The sequence below is a fragment of the Vidua macroura genome, chromosome 5, assembly GCF_024509145.1.
Source record: "Vidua macroura isolate BioBank_ID:100142 chromosome 5, ASM2450914v1, whole genome shotgun sequence".
NCBI lineage: Eukaryota > Metazoa > Chordata > Aves > Passeriformes > Viduidae > Vidua > Vidua macroura.
The window spans coordinates 73,263,471-73,276,757 of NC_071575.1; the positions used below are offsets into that span (position 1 = coordinate 73,263,471).

The 13,287-nt window shown below is 57.4% G+C and overlaps 1 protein-coding gene across 2 annotated transcripts in view; it reads right to left on the reverse strand.

Moving 5' to 3' along the window:
* The window catches only part of PPP6R2 (protein phosphatase 6 regulatory subunit 2), a 62,575-nt gene that overhangs the window by 45,989 nt on the left and 3,299 nt on the right, over positions 1–13,287 (reverse strand). Inside the window, exon 1 of one of the 2 annotated variants that reach the window (XM_053977063.1) lies at positions 10,580–10,664. The exons of the other annotated variant lie outside the window; for it this stretch is intronic. The gene's annotated coding sequence lies outside the window, so the exon portion shown is untranslated. Of the gene's footprint in view, positions 1–10,579; positions 10,665–13,287 lie in introns of those variants that run through there. 2 annotated transcript variants of the gene reach the window in all.

Genomic DNA, 13,287 nt, shown 5'->3' on the forward strand with positions numbered 1-13,287 from the left:
TTCCTCCCTCTTTACCCAGTTCATCTTTCCCAGGACAAGGCACCACCAGGCTGTTCTCCCTGCATGGCACCACTTAACCTCTATTTATGAGCCAGCCTTCATCCATCCTAAAACAATCCCTGAGAACTCTCAGACCCACCCTTAGGAGTTCCATGGGTTTTACCTGGACAAAGAAACATCAAAGCTCAACCTGCTCTGGGAATCCCAAACCAGCAGGGCACACTCCTGATCTGAGGCCACGGCTTGCTGGGTATTAAACCTGCATTGCTGGGAAAAAATGGGTTTCCTTTGCCATGAAGTATTAGCAGCAAAAAAATACTCAGCTGGATCATTCCCCCAAACTGGCTTCCAACCTTGCTACAGGAATGTCTGAGCAGGGAGGGAGGGCAGGGAAGTGGGGAAGGATGGAGCAGCAGGAATGGGACAGCATTCCAGCTGAAATGTCCATCCAACTCGGGCTTGGAGCACTAATCCAAGGAGTCACTCACACTGGGACTGAATTCCCTCAATCACAAGCAAAACCACTCATAAAACCCATGGAATCTGTAGGGCGAGTGTTTCAAAATACTGAAAATGATGACATTTATTTTTCCAAGCTTAATAAAGAATCCTAGAGATTGGATCAACATTGGGAAAATAACTGAACATCCACCTTGCACAGATGATCATCAATAGCCCTCTTGATGATGGAAGCATGGAATGGTTTGGGTGGGGCTTGGAGTCCCCTCAGACAGTGAAGATGTCCCTGCCCTGGGCAGGGGTAGCAACAAGAGGGGCTTTAAGGTCCCAAACCATCCTGGGATCCCATGATTCCCCCCAGGAGTCTGAATGGGCCAACCCACAGGAATTGCAGCGATTTCCTCAGCAGGAATTGCCCCTGAAGCATAAAACCTAAACCCAGCAGGGCACTGCTCCTTTCAGCCAGGGCCCTGGAGATCCTCCTGCTTCCCCCAGCACTGGCCCTGCTGGTTGGCTGGTGGTGATTCCACCTGCTTTTCCCAAAATGACACATTCCTGACCAGGGCACTGTCCACAGCTCCAAACAAACTGGGATTACACAACAGGATTTTCCCCACATGGCCAAAGTCTCCCGTGCCCGCCAGGTGATCCCGTCTCCCTTCACTGCTCCTTGGAAAACTCCAGTGCAAATCCAAGGATACACCCAACACTCCTCCTTGCTTTTCTCTTCTAAAACTAAAAATAACTCAACAGTTTTGTTCTTGGGAACTGCACTGCTTCATTCCAGCATTTGCTTCCAGGTATTTGAGAAAAGCACAAAGAAGCTCTGAGAATCCCAGGATCCCTGAGGCTGGAAAAGCCCTCCCAGCCCATCCAGTCCCAGCTGTGCCCAATGCCCACCTTGTCCCCAGCCCAGAGCCCTGAGTGCCACCTCCAGGAATTCCTTGGACACCTCCAGGGACAGGACCTCCCTAGGCAGCCCCTGTTAAGGCCTGACCACCCTTCCCATAAAGAAATTGCTGTTCATGCCCAACATTCACCTGTCAAAAATGAAGCTGAAGTGGCCATTTTTATCCTGCAAGACACAACATTCCTCAGCAGAGCTGCTGCTGGAAATGGAGGGCAAAGCAGGAGCAGGGAGGCCATGGACACACCGGAAGCACTCCTCACATTAACATCACTGCCCTGTACCAGTTATGTCGTGTGTCAGAACAAAGGTGACAGAAGGGAAGGAAAAACAGAAGGTTTGAAATTGCCTCTTTTGCAAGAGGAAGTTACAGTGCAACAGACATGAAAGGGGGTGCGCAGCCACTGCTCGCACCACACCCCAAACCCCACACCACCATCTGGCACCCTAAAGCCCCTTACAGCTTTTGGAAATGCCTTTGCTGCTTCATGCTTGAGTTTCCAGAGCCCTCAGTCACACACAGCAGTCTGGGACCAGCCATAATTAAATGGACTTTCTCTAAAGCAGAAATAAAAACTCAGCAAAATACTGATAAACTTCTTCTGAGCTTTGGCTCCTCCCCATGCCAGGTACTGAAGAAGGTGGGTAAACCCTGTCCTCTGCCAGAAGGACCTCAAATCCCCTGCAGTGCCACCCCTGCCATGGCAGGGACACCTCCCACTGTCCCAGGGTGCTCCAGCCCCAGTGTCCAGCCTGGCCTTGGACACTGCCAGGGATCCAGGGCCAGCCCCAGCTGCTCTGGGCACCTGTGCCGGGGCCTGCCCACCCTCCCAGGCAGGGTTTTTTTCCTAATATCCAATCTAAACCAATCCATCCCTGCCCTCTGGCAGTGGGAAGCCATTCCCTGTGCCCTGGCACTCCAGTGCTGATTCAGGGTCCCTCTCTGGCTCTCCTGGATCCCTTCAGACCCTGGAAGGTGCTGTGAGGTCTCCACATGACCTTCCCTTCCCCAGGCTGAACATTCCCAACTCTCCCAGGCTGTCTCTGGAGGTGCTCCAGCCTCTGTATGAAAATGCTGGGCTCCTCTGGACCTGCTCCAGCAGCTCCACGTCCTCCTGATGCCAGGAGCAGCAGAGCTGTGCCCCGCACTCCTCACAGAACTGAAAACCAGCTGTGCTGGGCATGTGCACAACAACAACTTTAATCTGGTTCAGTGCTTTAGCCTTAGAGAGATCTCCATGGTTCTGAATCCCTTCCTGCTTCCAGCAGCAAACTCATCCACCCGCTGTGGAAAGGGAGAAGGTTCCCAGGCAGAGCTCAGGGTTTGGACATGGCAAAACATCAGCGTCTCACAGTCACGGAATCGTTTAGGTTGGAAAAGCTCCTGGGGAGCACCCAGCCCAATCTCTTGTGCCGAGCACCTCCCAGGCTGCCTGACCCAGGTGAGGAGGTGCCTGCCCCTGTCCCAGCCCTGCAGGTGTCCCCTGCCCAGGCTGGGTCTCACCCATTGTGCAGATATTTATACTGGGGATGACTGATCCCAGTCAGTCACACAGATTCCCTGGACAGGAGAGGAACGCTGGAGCGCTTCTCCAGCACAACTCAGCTATTTCAGACCCCTGCACAGACAGGGAATGAGCACCTGGCTCCTTCACTGACTAAAAAAGGAACCCTGAACTGTTACCTCAGAAAGAGGGATTTACATCACAGAGGTGTGAACTTTGGGAGAGGTTCCAGCCCCTGGAAAGCCAAGGCAGAGTATGGAACACATTGCTGGGGGGAGGGGAAATACTTAGGAAGCCATGGAAGAAAATTTAAGATATACCATGGACAGTGCAACATTAAATAATGATATAGTAAATCAGGGAATCATAGAGTGGTTTGGGTGGGAAGGGACTTTAAAGACCATCTCATTCCAACTATGGCAAGGAAAAAGGACTAGGAGAATGCAGAAGAAGTAAATAACAACTGATCACAAAGAAAAACAACCTTCCAAATGAAAAATAAAAAGGAAACAAGCTGCAGAACTAAGCAGAAGAAACATCTTTGGTGTATTCCAATTTGCTAAATGGTGCAGACTGAGCACCTGCTCAGCAGGAATGAGCCTCAGTCCTGGCTCCAGGGCTGAGAGCTCTTAGGATAACCCGGATATTCCATTCCCTGGGCTGAGCTTGACTTAACTAAGACAGAATCATGCTTTTGTCAACACCACTGCAGCCCCACTGCTGCAACCCCATCACATTCCAGCCCCATATTCCAACTGCCCAGCAGAACTTCCAGCAGAGGGACTCATGTTCAGTGAAGCAGGAGCGCAGAGTCATGGAATGGGTTGTGTGGGAAGGGACCCCAAAGCCCCTGCAGTGCCACCCCTGCCATGGCAGGGACACCTCCCACTGTCCCAGGCTGCTCCAGCCCCAGTGCCCAGCCTGGCCTTGGGCACTGCCAGGGATGCAGGGGCAGCCCCAGCTGCTCTGGCAATTCCAGCCCAGCCAGGAATTCCCAATTCCCAAGATCCCATCCATCGCTGCCCTCTGGCAGTGGGAGCCATTCCCTGTGTCCTGTCCCTGCAGGCCTTGTCCCCAGTCCCTCTGCAGCTCTCCTGGGGCCCCTTTAGGCCCTGCCAGGGGCTCTGAGCTCTCCCTGGAGCCTTCTCTTGTCCAGGTGAACATTCCCAGCTCTCCCAGCCTGGCTGCAGACCAGAGGGGCTCCAGCACCTCCATGGCCTCTCTGGGTTCACTCCAGCAGCTCCAGGTCCCTCTGCTGCCGGGAGCTGCAGGCTCTCAGAGGCAGCAGCAGAAGTTCCCAGGGAGGGGAGGTGCCTGAGCCCTGCTCCCTGTGAGCCCGGCAGTGGCACAGCCACACCAGGAACATGTTGCACCATGACACTGACAGTGCCATCCAACCACGCCCTGGTTAAATCCCCAGGACAGCCCCGGCCCTGTCACTCTGCTCCTTCCTGGGTCCCACGTCCCCGTGTTGTCCCTGGTGCCAGCGTTGCCGTGCCGCTCCAGCTGCGGAGCTCCCGGCGCTGGCCCCGTGCCCGCGGCTCTGCCGCTGCCATCCCGCACGGACACGGTGCCAGCACAGGGCAGCCTGGCCTTGTGCCCGCTCCTGGCACGGTGCAACCGTGCCCTTCGTCCTCTGCCTCGGGGACACGGGGACAGTTTTCAACCTGTGAGCTCACAGGCTCAATTATCCTTCTCAAAGAAAAGAAATCCATCTTAACATGAAAGAATTCAATTAAACGGTGTCCCGGGGGATCTGCCGAGGGAAGAGAACACAAATAAACAGCTAAGGAAACACAACCTCCTCATCCCAGCCCACTGCAGAGCCAAGCAAGGAGCTGGAACAAGCTGCAGGCCGTGCAGGGCTACGAGAACGGAAGGAAAGGAAGAAACTGCCACATGGAAGAAAACCCCAAATGTCACAGCAGAGCTACTGGTGCATTCTCTGAGGTGTGACAGAACTCAGTCCTCACAAGGAATCAAAGGCAAAACTGAAACTGAAGCAGCTTCTTGTGTTTTATTTCCTTCTTCCTTCCTGTGGCTGCAGCAGCCAGACCATCCCCACTCCTGCAGGTTTGTGCCTCTCCCAGTGCGAGGCTCTGCTCTGCTGCCACTGTTCCGAAAGCTGCCCAGGGAAATCAGAATCAAAGTGACTCCGGAGTCATCAGTGTCACTCCAGGCCACAGAGCTCTGAGCAGCAGCAAATCGCAGGACTGAAATCCCACTGCAAGCCCAGGTTCCCAGCACAGCCACCCTGAAGTGCAGCAGGGGCACTGTCAGCTCCACACAAACCCTGGACTGAGCAATCCAGATGTTTGGGAAGTTTCCCTGCAAAGCCAAAGTTCCACCTGGCTCCAGGTCAGGCCCAGTTCCCTTCAGCACCGTCCCAGGTGACCTGGGTGCAGCTTGAGGGGACACCAGGGAAGTGTGCAGATGGTACAGAACTGGGAGGAGCTGCTGACTCCCCTAAGGCAGAGAGACCTGGACAAATCCAAGGGCTGGGAATCACCAGCGGTGTGAGGTTCAACACAGGCAGGTGCCGGATTCCACACCTGGGTAGGGGCAGCCCTGCATGCACCCACAGGCTGCGATGGGCAGGCTGGAGAGCAGCTCTGGGAAGGGACCTGGTCCTGGTGGATGGCAAGGGGGATCTGAGTCAGCTGTGCCCTGCTGCCAGGAGGGACATCCCTGTCTCGGGGGCACCAGGGACAGCAGCAAGGGAGGGGACTGTCCTGCTCTGCAGGGGGAGGCCTCACCTCCAGTGCTGGGATTGGGCACCTCAACTTACAAAACAACTAAAGCTCTTGGGGAGCATCCAAAGGAGGGATGTGGGGATGGGGAAGGGTCTGGAGGGGCCACACGAGGAGCGGCTGAGGGCACTTGGAATGTCCAGCTGGAGGAGACTGAGCTCAGACCTCCCCAGGGGCTGCAGTTTCATCCCCAGGGGCAGCTCCAGTCTCTGCTCCCTGTGAGGAGCAGGACCCAGGGAACAGCTGGAGCCGTGCCAGGGCAGGGTCAGGCTGGAAAGCAGGAAAGGTTCTTCCCCAGAGGGTGCTGGGCACTGCCCAGGCTCCCTGGGGAATGGGCACAGCCCTGAGGCTGCTGGAGCTCCCCTCCCAGGGATGCCCAGGCTGGGATTGTTGGGGTGTCTGTGCAGGGCCAGGAGCTGGATCCATGATTCCTGTGGGGCCCTCCCAGCTCAGGAGATTCTGTGGAAAGCTGTGCCAGAGAACCTTTTCACTCTGCCCCGGCCAGGGAAGAGCTCTGAGCTCTGCTTGCCCCCTGTGACTCCCTGCCCTTTGCCATTTCACCAGAAGGTTTTTTTCTCACACCTTCCAGCTTCCCCTCCTGCCCAGATGATCCCGGTGTCCTCAGGCACCCCAGGCTGACTCCACTGGAAGGAATGGGGTGTGTGGGTACCGTGACACCGGGGACAGCCACCCCCAGAGCGCTCCCAGCTCTCAGGTAACAGGTGGACACAGCAAGGAGAGACTGAGGAGGACGACAAGGAGCAACCCCAGCCCAGCAGCTGCAGAGCTGCCAGCTCAGGCTGAGGAGCTGCACTTCCTCCTGACATCACCTCACCCTCACTGTGGTGACAGCCCCCGATCACGGCTCGCTGCCACGTGGGGCTTGGTTTAAAGGCGCCTCTGACAAAAATGACAATTTTGGTCAGGATTCAGGCCCTGCAGACGTTTATTACTGTCACTCTCGAGGTGCCTCTACTCCATCTGGGACTAACAGGCACTAAGAAACACAGAGATGGAACTTCCCACTTCCACACCTCATCCAACAGCAATATGTGCGGCACTCAAATTCCACCTGAATCCAAGCCTTTTTCGTCTGAGATTTTCAAGCTTGGCTGAAAAAGCTTCATTTCCTGAGATAACTGATATTTATTTGCCCAAGTTTCCCTCCAAACCAGAGTTAAGGTGCAGGTAAAAATAGTCCAGGCAGTGATAACAATGCCAATATTGGTTATTGCAGTGCCGGTGGCTCTCCTGCTGGGGAGGATCAAAACAAGGAGCAGGGAAGTCCACCAGGAGTGAAGGGAGGATGGTGGGAGGAACAGGGAGCAGAGAGGGAAAAAGAAAAGCTCAAGTAGAGAAACACAGCAGCAGCCAGAAAAGACAACACACTCCTGCTTCCAATAATATTGAATCAAAGGAGACACTTAAGTGCCTTTGTTGCTACTCCTGGTCACACAGAGGCCACATTCCTTCCCTGAGCCTTCCATAAACCCCCGACATCTGCGGATTTTCTGTGAAAAGGAGGTAAATCCACTGCAGCCCATAAATGTAACTAGGAGCAGGGCTGTGCTCCCTATAAATAGGGCCAGGAGTGAGGGACTGCTGCTCCCGGCCGAGGCTCCGTGTCTGACAGCCCGGCCCAGCGCTGCCGTCACTCATTAACTCACTCTATTAACTCCATTAGTTCTTCAGGAATTCTGCATCCAGCAAAACAAGACCTCCCACAAACCTTCCTCCCTGTAAAGTTCTCTGAAGTTCTGTCAACCTGGCACAGACTCCCCAAGGAATGGGCACAGCCCCGAGGCTGACAGAGCTCCAGGAGCGCTTTGACAACACTTCCAGGGATGCACAGGGTGGGATTTGGGGGGTCCTGGGCAGGGCCAGGAGCTGGACTGGATAATCCCTGTGGGACCCTTCCAACTCAGGATATTCCTTGATCCTACGACTGAAGCATCCAGCTCCTCCTTTGCCCTCAGCTCACCTATCTCACCTGTTTCTCCTGCACCATTTGCACCCAAATTTCCCAGTTATTCTTGTTCTACTCCTGTTCCAAACCCACGATTTACTCCAACAAGAGACTCTCCTATTTCCTGGCGTTCCAGTTTGCCCATTTTTATGGCTGAGCTGCAGCTCCTGCCCTTCAGGCACTCTGACTCGCAGCCCCTGTTAAACCATCCTGCTGGATGACATCCACGGAGTCACGATCCCGAGCACAGAACCCACGGCTGTTCCCCCTGCACACCTGGCTGTCAGCAAGGAGAGCAGGAAAGCTCATCCCTCTGTTCCCAGCCCCGAGCTCTTCCCAAACTCTGGTGACCAGTTACAGGACGCAGGGAACGGCTGGAGCTGTGCCAGGGGAGGGATAGGATGGACATCAGGAAAGGCTCTTTTCCAAGGGTGCTGGGCACTGCCCAGGCTCCCCAGGGAATGGGCACGGCCCCAGAGCTCCAGGAGCGTTTGGACACTGCTGCCAGGGATGCCCAGGCTGGGATTGTTGGGGTGTCTGTGCAGGGCCAGGAGCTGGATCTGTGATCCCTGTGGGCCCTTCCCACTCAGGAGATCCCATGGTTCTGTGATGCTGGAATTCCTCTGTACCACTGCTGGGCTCAGAGAAGAAAAGTTTTGGGTCCCCTTTGCCACCAGAAAACTCAGGGGAGACCTGAAATGAAGCATTCCCTGCACAGGGCATGGAAAAGCACCACGGGAAAACACTGGGATATCTCTGTACCAAAGAGGAGAGGAAGCATTAACGAACCAACATCTCCTTCTCACTCAGGTTCTTACTGTGGGGGACAGCAGGGATGGGATTCCCTCCAGCTGCTTCCCAATCCAACCAGGAGACTGTGATCAGGAGACTGGGACCAGGAGATCCCACTCTGGAACACAGCTGGGTCCCCCAGGACCCTTTTCCCCAGGGAAGCATTGCCAACAGCGCTGAGCTTCCCAAAAATCCTGTAAGCCCACAGAGCACTTTTCTCCTGGTAACAAACCCCCGAGCAGCAGCTCTCACACAGTGCTGCCTCGTCGTTATTATTTTTGACAGTTTCCAATTTGTGAAGTCAGAAATTCACCCTGTCCCTCCCACAGCACACGCAGAGCTCCTGGAACACCAGGCTGAGCAGGAGATGCTCCACAGCCCCTGCATCCCACAACAAACCTTCCCCCAGTGTGAGGTTCTGCAGGAACCTTTCCTGCACCACCTGCCTGACAGGCACCTGCTGCTGCATCACCAATCTGTCCCCACTGCCAGCCAGGACATTATCCCACATCCCTGGATTTCAACATTAATCCAAAGGAAGTACAGAAAGCACCAGGAATATCAGTGTACACACAGAGAACAAGCCTTGGTTTCAGACCAGTTTGTTCCCACCCAGCCCTCATCACCTTCTGCCGAGCAAATGTCACCCAGGCCAGCCCAGGCCACGATGTGCTCCCACTGACAGCCCAAAATTTAACTTTGCTTCCCATGAGATCACCATTGGTTGCCATGGAAATCCCTATACTACCATCCACCAAGGGGTTTTTTTTACCACTGAAGTATTTTGGCAGCATGTTCGCTTTTAAGTGTCAGAGTAATAAGAGAAAACATAAATGTTTCTTCTCTCATCAGGCTTTAAACAGAGCTTTATAACCCAAATCTGCTCCTAAGAGCTTGGTTCAAACCTGTGGGGCTTGAATCACCACGTTCTCCTTTCTGAGACACAAAATAAACGATGAAAACAACCTTCAAGTTTTTAAAACATTAATTTCCAAGTGGGGGATCAAGCGAGGAAAAACCTCTTAGGCCCCTCCGAGTTCTCTCAGTTTCTCTTTTTCACTTCCTAGTCTGTTTTTTTTTTTTTTTTTAGCTGGTGCAAAACAAGGCCCTCAAATTCAGCAGGGCCCTCCCAGCCTCTTGCCAGGAGCCGCTTTCCTGTCAGATCAATCTCGTGGTGATTCCAGCAGGGCCTCCACTCCTACCCCGGTTTCTGGTCGTTAATAAAACCAGCACGGTGACATTTACGGCCAAACTCTGCACCCTGAGGTGGGCAGGTGGCCAGGAGGGTGACACGCGTGGGAGGCTGATCCCCCTCCTGTGAGCCCTGCGAGGAACCTGACCCCGGGAAGGGACCAGACCCTCGGGAGAGGGACCCTGACCACCGATCCCCCTCCTGTGAGCCCCGGGAGGGACCTGACCCCTGGCAACAGGGCCAGACTCTCAGGAAGGCGACCACACACCCGGGAAGGGGACCGGACCCCTGGGAAGGGGAGCAGACCCCTTGGAGGGGGATCTGACCCTCCAGAAGGGGACCAGGCAGCCGAGAGGGACTTAACCCATAGGAGGGGAACCAGACCCCAAGAAGGGACACCCTCAGAAGGGTGATCTGACCCCCGGGACTGACCTGATCCCCAGGAGGGGGACAAGAACCTCGAGAGGGGGACCTGACCCTCGGGAAAGGGACCAGACCCCCAGGGGGGTGATGTGACCCTCGGGCAGGGGACCCCCGGAAGGTGACCAGACCCTCGGGAGTGCGCGCTGAGCCCTAAGAGGGGGATCTGAGTCCCAGGAAGGGTGACCTGACCCCTGACCTTGCCACCGCCACCACTCCCGACAGCTCCGGCCACTCCCGGCCGGCCAGGTGCGACCCAGGACCACCTGGAGCCCGCGGCCGCAGCCCCCAGCCCCGCCAGCCCGCCCCGCACGCACCAAAACACGGCAAAAGGAAACTGTCACGCGCAGAGCAGTCGGATTTAACCCAGATCCGCACGGAACGAGGCGGCGGGACCACGGCCCGGCCCCGGACAGTGGCTCGGCGGGGGAGGTTTTTAACCCCCCAAAGGGTGCCGAACCCCCGGAGCGCGGGGGGCGGCTCCGGGAGGCCGGAGCGGAGCCGGGGGGGCGGCGGGGCCCAGTCCGCGGCGCCGGGCCCAGCCCCGACCCTGGCCCCGCGAGGGCGGCGGTGACAGCCGGGTCTCACCTGCGGGTGCCGGGCTGCCCTCGGGCGCTGCCGGGCCGGGCTGCGGGCCGGGCCCGCGGGCTGGGCCGGCCGGGGCTGCGCGGGCAGCGGCGGCGGAGCGGCGGCGGCGGCAGCTCCAAAATGGCGGCGGCGCCGCGGCTCCCTCAGGGCGGGGGAGAGGGGCGTGGCCGAGAGAGAGGGGGCGCGGTCTGTGCTGGGCGGGGTCGGTGCTGGGCGTGGCTGTGGGAGGCGGGCGTGGCTGGGGCGGGGCGGGACCGCGGGGACAGGGATGGGGACACGGGGATAGGGACGGGGACACGGGGACGGGAATGAGGGCATGGAGATGGGGACACGGACATAAAAACATGAGCATGGGGCCAGGAATGGGCACGGGGACACGGGGATAGGGACGGGAACACGGGGACGGGAATGAGGGCATGGAGATGGGGACACGGACATAAGAACATGGGTACGGGGCCAGGAATGGGCACAGGGACACGGGGATAGGGACGGGAACACGGGGACGGGAGATGGGGACACAGGGATGGGGACAGGGGGATAGGGACGGGAACACGGGGACGGGAGATGGGGACACAGGGATGGGGACAGGGGGATAGGGACGGGAACACGGGGACGGGAGATGGGGACACAGGGATGGGGACACGGGGATGGGGACACGGACATAAGAACATGGGGACAGGGGCAGGGATGGGCACGGAGTTGAGGATGGGGACACAGACATGGGGACACGGACGGATGAGGACAGGGATGAGGACAGTGGGATGGGGATCGCAACTCGGGACAGGAACGGTGGGACGGGACAGGGGGACAGGGACGGGAATGGGGTTGGGGATGGTGGGGAAGAATGGTGGGGGGAATAGGGGCGAGGACAGGGGGATGAGGATGGGGACACGCGGACGGGAATGGGGGGACAGGGGCGGGGATGGGATGGGGTCGACATTGGAATGGGGATGGGGGACAGGAACGGGGACATTGGAAGACAGGGACAGCAATGAGGATAAGGGGATGGAGACTCGGGGGCGGGGATGGAGACACGGGGACGGGGACTGGGGACGGGGAGATGGTGGGACAGGGATGTGACGGGGACAGAGTCACGGGGACACTGGGATGGCAATGGGGACATGGGGACGGGGAGATGGTGGGACAGGGATGTGACGGGGACAGAGTCAGGGGACACTGGGATGGCGATGGGGACTGGGGACGGGGAGATGGTGGGACAGGGATGTGACAGGGACAGAGTCACGGGGACACTGGGATGGCAATGGGGACACGGGGACGGGGAGATGGTGGGACAAGGATGTGACGGGGACAGAGTCAGGGGACACTGAGATGGCGATGGGGACACGGGGACAAGGGGTCAGGGATGGTGGGGCAAAGGCGGGGACGGGGGAACGGTGGGGCGGCCCCAGCCCCAGGGACAGCGACAGCCCTCGGGACCATGGGGTGGGCGAGCTGCGGCTCCCGGGGGTGGTCACGGCCTCGGGGGGAGCACGAGGACAGGACCCCGCGGCCGGGGGGACACGGGGACAGCGGGAGCCCTTCCGTGGCCAGGGCCTTCAGGTGGCCCCAGTGCTACTGCAAGGGGGGGACCCCAGAGATGGGGGTCAGGGGACTGGGGTGGGGACAGGGTCCACTGTGTCCAGGGATGTGGGGGTGAGCAGGGAGAAGGGAGGGGAAAAGGGAGACAGAGGGAGCAGGGAGCCAGGGCTGGGAGCAGGGATCTCTGAGTCATGCTGGCAGCCCGGGCTCCTGGATCCGCTGTCGCCGTGCCTGGATTTGTCTTTGTCTCGTGGATAAACTGCTTTCCAAGTGCCAGCATCCTCCAGGAACCAGCAGGAAGCGATCCAATCCTTCATTCCAAAGCGAATTCCTGCCATGAGATTTACCACTAAGCTGCTCTGCGCTGCTCTCGCCGGGGGCCTTGACCCTGCAGAGACTCCTGCACGTGGTTAAAGTTTACAGGGAAAACGGGGCCTTTGCCATGGGAAAAGAGGGATGGTTTTGTACTGCCCTGCTCACAGGGGGCACTGAATCACGGGATCCTGGACTGGTTGGGGTCAGGAGGGAGCTTAAGGCTCATCCCGTGTCACCCCCCTGCCACAGGCCGGGGTTTGGCCATGGGGGTGCTGCCACAGAAATGCCACTAGAAGTGTCCCCCGTGACTGCGTGGGTAAAACTCCTCATTTACGGATGCTTTTCCAGTGTGAAGGACTCCTAGAATTTATACGGCACCCAGTGTGGTAATTAGCACGTTGGTGGCCATTAATGTGGGAAAAAATAGCACAACCTCAGGAGTTTCACTTCCCTGTTTCGTCTGTTGGAGGGAAACGGGCTTATAAAGCATTTTTTGTGGCTTATTGTGGCTTCTGGGGACAGGACGAAACCATCCAAGCAAATTCCCAAATCTTCCAGCCACCCCCAGAGCCTATTCCCACCCCCAGGAGGGCCAGGGTTATACAGCCTGACTCCTCCAGCTGATTTCTAGAGTTCCAACCTTGGAACAGCTTCCTTCATCTCTGCTCCAGCCCTCTGGAACACGCTAAGATACAGCTGAACTCTGGGCTTGGCAGCAGCAGGGCCAGGAGCTGCCAGCTCCCCTCTCCTGGCAGGGACAGGGACAGGGACAGGGACAGGGACAGGGACAGGGACAGGGACAGACACCCCAGGGCATGGTTCTGAGCCCTGGTTGTGACACGGGGCACTGGATC